Genomic DNA, 12,166 nt, shown 5'->3' with positions numbered 1-12,166 from the left:
GGTCCAAATAATAAATTCTTCCCAAATTTGACTTCAGTATTTACATTCTTGACATTCTTTAGGAAAAAAAAAAAATCAAAAATCACTTCAGATTCACTCTGCACAAATTCAGACTCACGATTGACCCTCCTTCAAAAAAAAAATCCAAAGAGCAAAAGGGGGGCAGCTGTCAACAGAGTGCTCAGTCTGAAGACCAGACACCACAAGCGGACAGTATCGGTGCTGAGTTAATTATTCATGTCAACGGGGATACTCAGTTACAGACTATCAAGGGTAGATGTCAACAGCTTAACCCAAATAAAATTTTAATTAGAATATGGAGTTGCTCTGTACGTCAAAAGAGTGCATGTGAGTGTGTTAATGCATGAGCCCTGAGCGCACAGACACCCCCTCCGCTACAGAAGTTCAGCCAAAAATCATCCTCTCAGCGTTCAGTCACTGCGATGGCAAGGATGTCTCTACTTATCTGGAGTAAACAAACGCAACTGTGGCTGGCAGTGGCATTTGGCCCCTGTGTGCTCTCCTCCCTGGCAGCGTGTGTGTGCGGGGCCGCTGCCATCTGATGCAGCATCGCCGAGCTCGGATCCTGAAGTCAGCGGAGGCTCCTCCAAGATGTCTGACTTAAACAGCCCCGCCGCCGCGGGGCGAGAGCCACATTTCATTACACAATGCTAATTAAGTTCAGAAGGAACTCATGCATGCTCACAACTGATTGACTCATTGTCACACCCTAAATAGATGTCCTCGACTCCCGATGCTCTAAGTGCCAATTTCACGCTAGCTCGAGGGCTGGAAGTTAAACTATTAACTTGTTTAAAGTGAAATGTCAGGTGTTAAAAAAGGGTAAACTTTAATGGGAAAGCTGTTAATCAGTATCTCATTAGTGTTGGTGTATTGTTTTACATCCTCAGGGACCTGTTTGTGATTTACATTCTATTCGTGTGTTCTTTAAAAGGGACAGTTCACCCCAACCTGTGGTGCTCTTTATCCATCTAGATTGTTTTTGAACGAGCTACTAATGGAACTAGTTTGTAGGGCTGGTAAGGTTTCCGCTGGTTTCATATTGTGCCAACCGACTGAAGCAGCATTTGTCAGTTGTAGCATCAAGTTGGGAGAACTAGCAATGTATGGCTAGTTCGCAGGAGCCCAGAGATACACTTCCTGTATTCATTTCAAATTAAAGCCCCACAGCATTTCAGTGGACAGAAACCCTTCATTTCTTAACAATGCTTTTATTGTGAAACATTATCAGGAACATGTTGTAGAAAACTCATTGACTTAAGATTCACATACGTGGAGTACTTCTACCGTCTTATCTCCAGTTTCAGCTGAAGTCTTGTTTTATTTACTTTTTTGACGTTAAACTTTAGAAGAAGAAAAGTTAAGTTGAACACAACATGTCACAGTTGACCTGGTGGACTGTAGTACCGCTAAACTCTCATTCATGCTATAAAAGTGTGAAAAAGACAAGCTTCAAAACTCGACAACAATGTCTCTTTCTAGAAATCTGGACCCGCTTACTCATGATAATTCCAAGACATGGCTGCGAGTAGTTTAACGATGGAACTAGTTCTACCACATCACAGCGCAGAGGGAAGTCAGGGACAAGTGGCTAGCTCGCTGAACTGACTAAGCTTAGTTAAGAAGAGGACAAGATTAATGTAGTAAAAGTCGTAGTAGTAGGTGTAAAGTTACTTATAGGAAGGGGGAGAAAATAGTTCCTACATAGTTCCTACCTATAACAGATCTGTGGATTATCTCCAATAACTGGGTCAAGATTTCTGAAATATGTGTTTGAACACCTCAAACTGATTGCAATCGTTGTATTCAAGAAGTTTAATACATTTTTTGAACATCTGAAAAACTAAACACCAAAACAATCTTGATAGACAAATACAAGGAAGAAGAAAAACATGTATATCAGATTTTTGGGTGAACTGTCCCTTTCCTGCCATGTGGAAGATGAGCCTTCAGAGAGTCAGCCCTGACAAAGCAGAGAGGGATGAATGCAGTTGGCAGGTCTCAGGTCTGCTTTGGCCCGAGACAATGAGCTTCACAGTAAAGCCGGGCTTGTGCACAGGAGCAGCCTAATGCTCTTATGTGCCCCTTCATCTCGTTCCCTCTGTCCCGCTTTACCTCGCTTAACCCATTTGTCTTTTTCGCCATGCATCCCCGGCGTCGCTCCTCTCGGGTCAATCTGGCCGAGTTCAGAGAGCCATTATTCACGGTCAGTCATAAATCACCCCTCTAATCAGCTCCTGTACACATCAGCCGGCAGGGAAGTGCCTCTGACCACAAGGAATCAATATCATCAATGGGTGAAGAAAATAGAGTGTTCTTCTGCATGTGCAGTAATTGACCCTCGTGTTGATGTGTGACGTCTTCTGTTCTGCTGGGGCCATTTTCTGCCTTCCAATGCTTGTTAGCAGTTTGTTTCATATCGCTGTTCCATAAGATGAGAACAGGATGGCATCTGTGTGTGTGTGTGTGTGTGTGTGGTGTGTGTGCGCACTGGACCACAGCCACACACACATACAAAAAAAGATGGTCTTTTTAAAAACGTAGCACATTCATATTCTTTTCATAGCTTACTTTAAATTAAACAGCGCCATTTCGCCCTCATTAAAAATCCATGGTTTGCTCCGGGAAAGTCTAAAAAAGTTGACACCAGATAGACTTTAATTACCTCTTTCTTTTTACCGTTTCTGTGCCGAGCTGAGGGCTCCGTTAACTCTTTACCCTGCTTTACAGAAGACCATAATCATCCAAGTGTTGCTTAACACCTGCTGTAATCTGTGTCTCTGTCTGAGCCAAGGGCCAATCACATCGAGAATGATAACTGTGGCAATAACTATAAATACGTTGTATTAAAAATCAAGTGGATGGTGAAGTCAAGATCGTGACAGTGACTTGCTGCATCTACATTTACAGGGCCGTCTGTTAGCTTGAATCAGGGGACGTTTTTCTAGCAGTACAGTTTTGGGATCTGTATTAAATTACAAATAAGAAAATGTCCTTTTACCTGTTACACTGCCACTGGTGCTGATGGAAGATGAAGATGGTTTTATCTTTACTGATGTCCGCACTGATGATCACCAGGATCATCGTACATGTTGGCTCTCCTCATGTTTTTCATTCCCCTCTCCTGTCATTTAGGTTTCACTTTATTTGTGTTTCGTGTGGCGTCTTCTGCTCAGTTTCCCTCCTGCGCCCTGTGCGCTCCTCACCAGCCTGACTATCTGTTCACACCTGTCTGTCATCTGTCTAATTAGCGCCTTCCCGCTCTTAGTGTTTCCCAGCCTGTCAGCTCCTTCCTGTTCCTAGAGTTTTTCCACTCATTACCCTCACCTGTGTTTCCCCCGCCTGTCTCCACTTGCGCCTCTTTCCCTCGTCTGTTAAGTTTGTATTTAAGTCCTGTCTTCGCTTCGTTTAGTCTGTCTTCTCCGGAGAATTAAAAGTCAAATTTAAAGTATTTCACATGAAATTGCTATTGCAGTTTACCCATTCTTTAAAAGTCACCGTAATGCAAGAAACAAAGTCTCTGAAATTTAAATGTATCAGACGCTCACTTTGGTTTTGAAATCCTCCCTATTTTTAAGGTCTAAGGTTGGTAAGAGTGAGGATTCTCCAAACTTCTCTCCTCAAACCACATCCATCTGGGTTCTGTGTATCATTTCTTTATCACCATGTTTATCGTGATCATTCTTGGAATTCAGAAAATTCCTGTCGTCACCTGTGACGAGAGGGTTTGAATATGGGACACTACAATGCCAGGAAGCAATACAGAAAAAACACATGCATTCTTCCACACTTGAACTTTTTTCTCACTGTTGGCAGCCGTTATCTGCTCTCTGTTTGCGTCTCGATGGCTGCCATGGACACTCATAACAGAGCTGTGCACATAAACACCGGTCCCAGTGCAGAGCTCTACCCTCCAGCCTGTGAGACAGACAAGGTAAAAGTGGTGCTTGAGTTTAATGTACACAGCTTTAGGAAGCATCTGGAGCTGAGCAGGAGAGCATCTGAGCTGCTGCACCTTTTCACACAACCCACCCACACACACACACACACTTTGTGATATTTTGTTCGAGCGCAGAACAAAAGACACGTCAGTGTTACTGTCATGGAGCAGGGGGCACCCAGAGTTGAACTGGGGACCTCTTGATCTGCAGTCAAATGCTCTGCCACTGAGCTATACCCCCTCCTGTGATGTCTGCCTCATCTGATTGAACATAATCACATTATGAATGGAAGACCTGATAAGAACACCTGTTATCTGATTTCAAGGCACATTTGTGATGCACATTTACAACTGCAGACTTTTTACAGTGATCGCAAGACAAATCTGAGGAGTCACCAAGAAATGAATGTATTGATTTTTAAGACGCTCTATTAGTCTGTGCATTTTCATTTGAGTCGCTGTGATTCAGGACAGAACAAACGGTAACAATTACTGGTAAATTGATTTTTTGGGGGGTAATTGTTTTCTTTTGCAACAATAAGTAACTTAACTCTTTATTGGATGGGGTCTTCCTGTTGTATTATAATGCTTGAACAGATCTTACAAAGACCTTTTTGAAACACGGCTACCAAAATGTGGCTCTTGTTAAAAGATATCTACAATGAATAAATGTAATATCAACCGCTAATAAAGAATAAGTTGCACGTTAAGCTGTGCCTGTGCCAGTAGCCACTGGAGGCTTATTAGAGCTAATCGATTAATTAAGATAAGATGAGATGAGATAAAGTAAGATAAGATTTGATCCCCTGCAGGAGAAATTTTATTTGGTTTATGCAGCAGAAGAACCAGCATGCAAGCAAAACAACAACTAGCAGTGTAAGGTAGGAACTGAACTGAAAAATAAAACAGAATAGAATGTAATAGAATAAACTAATAAGTAGAAAATAATCGAAATATTATATACACTATGGATCTGTGTGCATATACCTGTGCATTAGAAAAATTAATTGGCACTTATTTCTAGAAAATCTGTGATTTTGTTGCAAACAGTTGCTGCTTCTCTTTGTTTGACTGTTCACTGATTATCTTTGGGTTTCAGACTGTAGGTCAATCAAACAGCCATTTTTCAGGCATTTTTCACAGGCACAAATTGTCTATCAAAAGTATAATTCATAGATGAATCTATAATAAACGTAACTGTCAGGTGAAGTCCAGTATTATTTGCTGTAACCAAGCTCTAATATGTACATTGATATCATTAAAAAACAGTGTTTTTCACCAGACGCTGTGGGTGTAAAGACGGCCCACACTGTGAATACGTGACCTCCAGCACTTCACGAGCTGAGCCATTATTCTCATCCAGCGGCATACAGTGTGTGCGATGTGTAAAGAGAGTGTGTCTGTCCGTACGGAGGATGATGAGCAGGAGGAAGTGGAGGTTTTTGGAGAGGGGGGATGGGGACAGTAGCGAGCAGAGAGAGGGAGGTTGGCGGAAGGGTGAGAGTATGTTGGGATTTGTGGGGGCGGGTAGCGAGGGCCCACAGGGAGGACGGTGGGGGATGGTGAGGGACGATGGGATACTAGTGTGCTGAGTCCCCCCCCCCACCTTTTTCTAATATTATAATACCTCTATACTGTGAGCTGGCTAGCTCCATTTTCTGCCCTCAGTGCCAGACTATGAATGGGGATGTTTGCATGTGAGCTTTGTCTCTTTGCGGCGCTCGGTGCCATGTGCTGAAACAGGGCGCTCCATTCATGCACTCTCGCTGATTTTGTCTCATTAGACTGTGGGTGCCATGCATGTGGAGCTGCCGTTGTGTGTTTCTGTGTGTGTGTGTGTGTGCATGCATGCCTGTTCGTTTCTGTAGAGTGTGCGAATTGATTGCCTCGCTTGCAGGGTTTGCCTCTGTAGCATATGTGTGCATCAGGCGTAGGTCAACATCTGTATCAGTGGTGAGGTATTTTTTTTCCCTCTGTGGCGGGGACAGAGGCAAACAAAGGATAAGGAAAGGAGGGATGGAGGGATGGAGGGAGGGGGTCGACTGCTCTCTCCAAATCCAGTCAAGATATCCCCGTCCTCAGGTCAGTTGTGAAATCGACACACGCTTTGATGACCGCGTTACCCTCGGAATCGCCCCTGTCTGAAAATGGCTTTGAACGGTGCGACCTGTGTTCCCCTGACCTGCGAGCATGTTTTGGTTTTTTTTTGTCTTCACTCTGTACACATGTTGAATTGCAAACATGCAGAGCGTGTCTGAAACGCACCATCAGCTCGCTCCTCTGAGTCATCTCTCATCACCATTCTACTCTTTGTATCTATCAGTCTTTCAGACAGCAGAATGGCCCCTACAGTGCAGACCGAGGCTGAAAGCTGCAGCTGCTGCACACACTGAGCAGAGGCAAGGGACAGCACTCCCCCTGCTCCTACACACACACACACACACACACACACACACACACACACACACACACACACACATACACACACAGAGCCAGAGAGCTGCTCCTCCCTGTTTGTCTGATGTTTTGCTTTGCTTTAATAGCAAGACTGATGCCATTTAAATCTTTCGCTTCAATTCACTCAATGCAAATCCAGCTGCATAAGTGGGTTACCAAAGTCTTTCACTGACACATAGGCGAGGACAGTGAATGCAGCGCGGCCATACAGCCGGTTCAACTTCATTTACTCTAACGTCACGTTTTCTGACCGATGCATTAACAAATGTGAAAGATCTGCAGAAGGATGCAGCGATGTGAAGACTGCTGAAATCTGCATCTTTTTCTGCACAATACTAAAAACCATTTCAACTCCAAATTAGCATTTGAAACATGAATAAGGATCCACATTCACTGCCAGAATTTCAATTAAGAGATTAACATTTTAAACACCTTGAAATCAGAGCATCGACTGGGTTGTGTGTTACTAATAATAATGGGTATTTCTCAGGTAATATCTAATGTATGCAGAGATTTCCTTTTTATGCCTCCGCCCTGGTGACAGTGGCATTATGTTTCCAGATGTACATCATCTGTACATACATCCTATTCTTGTGAACACCTTGAAGGAATTTCTTGAAATTTGGACTGACTCAGGGATGAATTGCCTGGATGTAGGTGGTCAAAGGTCAGGTGAAGTTCACTGTGACCTCATGAAATGTGCTTTTGGCCACTGCAGAACAACAAAATTCAGGCAGCCGAGTCACCAGGATAAAATGCTGCCTGTTAACAATGATATGTTCACATCGGTACCTGTCATGGGCTTGGTACCACTGTGACATTTCAGTCCACTATCATGGTTACAGCTTTGTTCTTCGTTGGCCAAACAAATAAACAAAACATGATGTGAGGAATCAACATACATTAAACAGGAAACAACAAAACTAAGACCCCAAATCATGACAAAGACAACATGTTCCTTACTCTACTGTGTCGCTTTCTTCACTTATTTGGTGTTGTTAATGCTATTCTGAAAACTTCAGGATAAAGGATTAAACGGTGATGAGTGTTATTAGTTTGTGTGAGCCTTGACAGTGAGAAGAAGACAGAGCCACGAATAATATAGTGATGAAATACTGGGAAATAACAGAGTTAACCCGTCATGTTTAGTTTGTTAAAATATTATGGCTCCTTCTTAATAACTTCTGAGAGTTCACCAGAGTCTGCTGGTCTGTTTATTTCTATATATGTTTATTTGTTTTTGTGCTTGATCATTATTTTTGTCTCCTTTCTTTCTTATTTGGCCTGCAGAATTTGATTTCTGGGTAAAAATGATCATGAGCCGCCCACTTTATTTCACTTTCTTTTGTTTTCCTGCATATTTAATGTTGTGCACAGTCCAAACCAACATTAGAATACACCTTAAATGTTAAATGATTCACTAACATTGATCCAATAATAAAATATAGTACATACATAATAGAATTCAGTGCTTTCAAACAGACTGTTTGGACTGGTGCAAATTCTCAACTTTAACTTATAAACTGCAGTTACAGTGCTGCTAATCTCAGGTTAGTTGAACAATATCTGAATACTTTTTTCAGTAGTTATGAGTGTAATGATGTACATACATCACATATGTATAAAGATATATTATAAGATGCTGAACATGACTAGATGCAGTTTTACTCTTAAAAAATACACTCCCCATGTGCACCAGATCCACCTCATACTCTTCCATTCACGCTCTCCGTTCCACAGCACAGATAGATAAAGTATATGTCGATAATTTTGCAACCAGCTCCGGTATTTATACATATTTGGGATGTTATTTATAGAAACCTTCCTCTCCTTCATCCGTCTTCCCTCTGCCCCGGCTTTTCAGCTCCTGCGGTATTAAAGATACGGCGCGGTAAATGAAGTCATCCCTAATCCTGCATGTGCTGTATGGCCCCTCTGACGAAGCCTCATCAAGGTGAAAGTGCTGCGTGATTTGTTGGATATTATTAGCATGGTAATAGGGTGTTAGAAGACACGGAATGAGCGGGAGCGGCACACGCTGTGCATCCAGGTGTGTGATATTTAGCAGCAGCGGTCGCCTCAGGAAAAGGTCTGTCAGACGAGCGAACACACACTGTAATGAACGACCGGCCGCTTCCCCGGAGAATGTGAATAATATGAATAAGAATAACACACATGTACAGTAGTTTATGAGCACACATTCAGAGGGTTTAAACAAAACGCACACATTCGCAAACACACACATTCCCCCCTGCCCTCTAAACCTGTCACCGAAGGCAAAGGTGCTCTGCACATGCACCTACACATGTGGACTCACACACTCACACACCCACACGTCGAATACGCTCCATCCCTGCCTGAGGACACAACAAGAAACATCTAATTCTGAGTCACTCTGAGCCTGACTCACACACACTGACACACGCACACACACACGCACACACACACACACACACACACGGCAGCAACAGCAGCTTTTTCCCTCAGGAGCCCTTCCATCACCAATGCCCTTTGACTTGGTTACTGGGACAAACTGTGCCTCTAATTCATCATAAATCGTTTAATCTTACTTGGTCAATACATTACACACACAAACAACTGCCTTCACTCACACACAGACCCTTCGCCTCCTCCTTCCCTCAGCTCCTCCCTCAGCTCCTTCCACTCGTCCTCCTTCCTTCACTAATGAGTCTCCGAGTGTGTTGCAGGTGAGCCGGAGCCTGAGGAGGTGATAGCCGTGTGCCTCCTCCACGTGTGTGCTTCTTGTGTGCTTCTTGGCATCGCATGATTGTGGATGAAAACATACACATGCTCACGGAGACGCCCGGGCGCGCGTTCACCTCAGGTTAACTCGTCTCCTCGCCGCTAATTAGAGATGAGAATCTGAAGGCTGATGAGTCAAAGTACGAGAGGAAGCGTGGCTCAGTCCTGCTGCTGCACATGTGATGGAGATAGGCCAAACAGCTGATGATGTCATCTGCCAAAATGTATCATATGGGCTGAAAAGAAAGGTTAGGAAAATAAGATAAATGCTCAACAAGGGAATACAATTTACTGTGAATTATCATGAGTTCTGTGCAAAAGAAGGAACATTAGCTGAATTGGTGACGAGGCGGCACCCAGATTTAAACCAGAGACTTCTTGATCTGCAGTCACGTGATCTACCACTGAGCTATACCACCTTAGACACTATGATGAGGAACAGTTTTAATAATATCCTCCATTAACCTGTCCAGCAGTGCCTCAAAGCACCTCAGAAAGTTCCTCAGTTTGATTTCCAGCAGACGCCTTGTGTTTGCGTGTCCTCCCTGTGTCACCGGCCACCCTGACCCCCTCCCACACTTAACAGACATGCAGGTTAATTGGTTATTCTGAATTGCTCCAAAGGTGTGAATGGTTGTCTCGTTATGTCAGCCCCGTGACGGGTTAGGCGACCTTTCCAGAATCTCTCCCGCCAGTAACCGATAATATTGTGTATTCTGCAACAGTGATGTGTGTGAGACTTGAATGTTTATGGTCTGGAGACATTAAAGGGGCACTATGTAGTTTTGGGGAAGAAATACAAACTCAGGTGTTTCATATTTACAGTATGAATGAGGTAATAATACAAACTCAGAAATATTTATGTTTTCCATAACTGTATAAACGAGAGGAAAATAAGGTTGTGATGCTAGAAAGGTGGCAGGGTCCGCCAAGTATAAACAAAGGAAAACAGTACGAAGCTTTGTTGTCCTTTAAGGTTAGTGTTTTTATTCAGTTTATTCAGTCATGAAAATAAAGAGAGTTTGTTTAGGCAATACAAAAAACTAATTCAATGAAGATCTTTCTCTTCTGATTTAAAAGTTCTTCCCCAAAATTACATAGTGCAGCTTTAACAAGAGACTGTCTGTGTTAAAGCCCCACATCAGCACTTTCAACTCCTTTTCTAGGCTTGTCTCTTCATGATATTCTGTTCATCACAAAGTAAAACGTGTTCTGTGTGTTCACAGATTAATAGACTGATTCCAGATCAATGAAATAGTATTTAGAGCCGATGAATACAAACGAGGACAGAACTCCACATATGGAGTCACAGCTATGATTGTTTACAATGTGTACCATCAACAGAGGTGGTACGGAGAGTTTCATCTGCAGTGGAGTGTTCCAACTCTGAGCTATAAACACATGACAGTAATGATATCACAGGAGGTTATTGTAAGGTGGCACGATGCAAAGCTCTCATAATCTCATGTTACAGAGTCTTTGGGCAACACAGTAAGTCTAAAAGTGATGTGAAAAACATGAAAGCAGGGATGAAACAAGCACTGACATGCAGGATGTATAGAATACAGCATCTGCATGAGGTTTAAAGCTCCCAGTTTAAATGCTTTAGAGGTCATCCATTGTTTGCCATAACAAAGCTGGGTCACGTGTTCAGAGTGCTGTTTGTATTAGCTATAAGTAAAGGGGGCACCCAGAGTTGAACTGGGGACCTGTTGATCTGCAGTCAAACGCTCTACCACTGAGCTATACCCCCGTGCTTGACTGCTACTGTCAACTATCAAACAGTGGGAGAGGAGCACTTGGTAAATCAAACTCCTCCTTAGGCCAGTCTGGAGAAGAGCAAAAACATGTAATTTTAGGTTTCAGGTGATTGGACGAAATAATCTGTTTTTCCCCATCTGTAGCGGGCGAAGTGACAATCAACTCAACAGTAGGAGAGTGCTTCCACTGGAGCGCCTATCATCAAGTTTTTTGCAGTTCTTACAATGAAATATACTCTCGAAGTTTCACATTGCTGTTCAGCTTGACAAACCTAAACCACAGCAGTCACTCATTTTCTGAAACTGGCAAGATTGAAGGATCTCCTGCAGCCAACTGCCCATTGAGGTCTGTTAGAAGCGGCACCCAAAGTTGAACTGGGGACCTATTGAGCTGCACTCAAATGCCCTACCACGGAGCTACACCCTCAGCCTGTTTGCCCACAGAACCTCACAAGAAACTAGACGGGCCAGATGGTTTGTTGCACAGAACCATCTGGGAACTCATCCTTTGGAAACTGATCAGAAAAGGATAAAAAGATACTTGGCAGATATTTGGAGCAAAAAAATCTGTCGATCGTCTACGAACTTCAAACGATCAGATCAACAGTTGGAGAAAGCTATCAGCAGAATCTGTTGATCAATCAAAATCTTAGCGAAGGAAGCCAGATGGGAGAAGAGAAAATCTAGAGATCTAAGGTAACCTCTTGGAAAACAGTTGATTCTGTACAGTTGAAAGCTCCAACGTTGCAATCTTCTCACATAGTGGAAGCTTGTCCATTGTTTATTACAACAAATGCACAGAATATAGCTTATGTTTGTTATAAACTGAGTATTAGTATTAGTTGTGTTCTGAGTTTCACCCACAGTCCCTCAAATGAGTAAGCCGACATGCCAGATGGTTTGTTACACAGAACCATCTGGGAAGTCGTTCTTTGAAAACTGGTTAAAGACAAAAAAAAGAAGAAAAAAAACAGAACAACAGTAGGAGAGCGCTTCCAGCGGAGCCCATTAGTAAATCAAAATGTTACCCAAGGCACTCGGGAGAAGAGTTAAAACAGACTCCATCGAGGCTTCAGTGTTGTTGTTTGCTCTTTCAACTGAGAAATACTCTTGTTACGATAAAGCTGATGGTTTAGCATCTTGGGAAGCTGTTATTGTAGGTCTCACAGGAGTAGTTGCTTCTTTATTGTGTGTTCAGAGGACTGTTTATACGAGGTATAAATGG

At 42.9% G+C, this 12,166-nt stretch overlaps 2 long non-coding RNA genes and 2 other non-coding genes across 4 annotated transcripts; all 4 read right to left on the bottom strand.

Moving 5' to 3' along the window:
* Window positions 1-1,212: 1,212 nt before the first annotated feature.
* LOC119014596 lies at window positions 1,213-3,273 on the bottom strand. The gene is made up of 2 exons (XR_005073009.1): window positions 3,023-3,273; window positions 1,213-2,511 (listed from the first exon to the last, which is right to left on the bottom strand). It is a non-coding gene; the product is annotated as an uncharacterized LOC119014596 (long non-coding RNA).
* An 857-nt stretch (window positions 3,274-4,130) lies between these two features.
* Window positions 4,131-4,202, bottom strand: trnac-gca. The gene has a single exon. It is a non-coding gene; the product is annotated as a tRNA-Cys (tRNA).
* Window positions 4,203-8,958: 4,756 nt separating this feature from the next.
* Window positions 8,959-9,754, bottom strand: LOC119014595. The gene is made up of 2 exons (XR_005073008.1): window positions 9,647-9,754; window positions 8,959-9,417 (listed from the first exon to the last, which is right to left on the bottom strand). It is a non-coding gene; the product is annotated as an uncharacterized LOC119014595 (long non-coding RNA).
* A 1,108-nt stretch (window positions 9,755-10,862) lies between these two features.
* trnac-gca lies at window positions 10,863-10,934 on the bottom strand. Its single transcript has one exon. It is a non-coding gene; the product is annotated as a tRNA-Cys (tRNA).
* Between the last annotated feature and the right edge of the window lie 1,232 nt (window positions 10,935-12,166).

The sequence above is a fragment of the Acanthopagrus latus genome, chromosome 23, assembly GCF_904848185.1.
Source record: "Acanthopagrus latus isolate v.2019 chromosome 23, fAcaLat1.1, whole genome shotgun sequence".
NCBI classification, from domain to species: Eukaryota; Metazoa; Chordata; class Actinopteri; order Spariformes; family Sparidae; genus Acanthopagrus; species Acanthopagrus latus.
The sequence above is the reverse complement of the archived record's forward strand: the minus strand, read 5'-3'. Positions and strand labels throughout refer to the sequence as shown.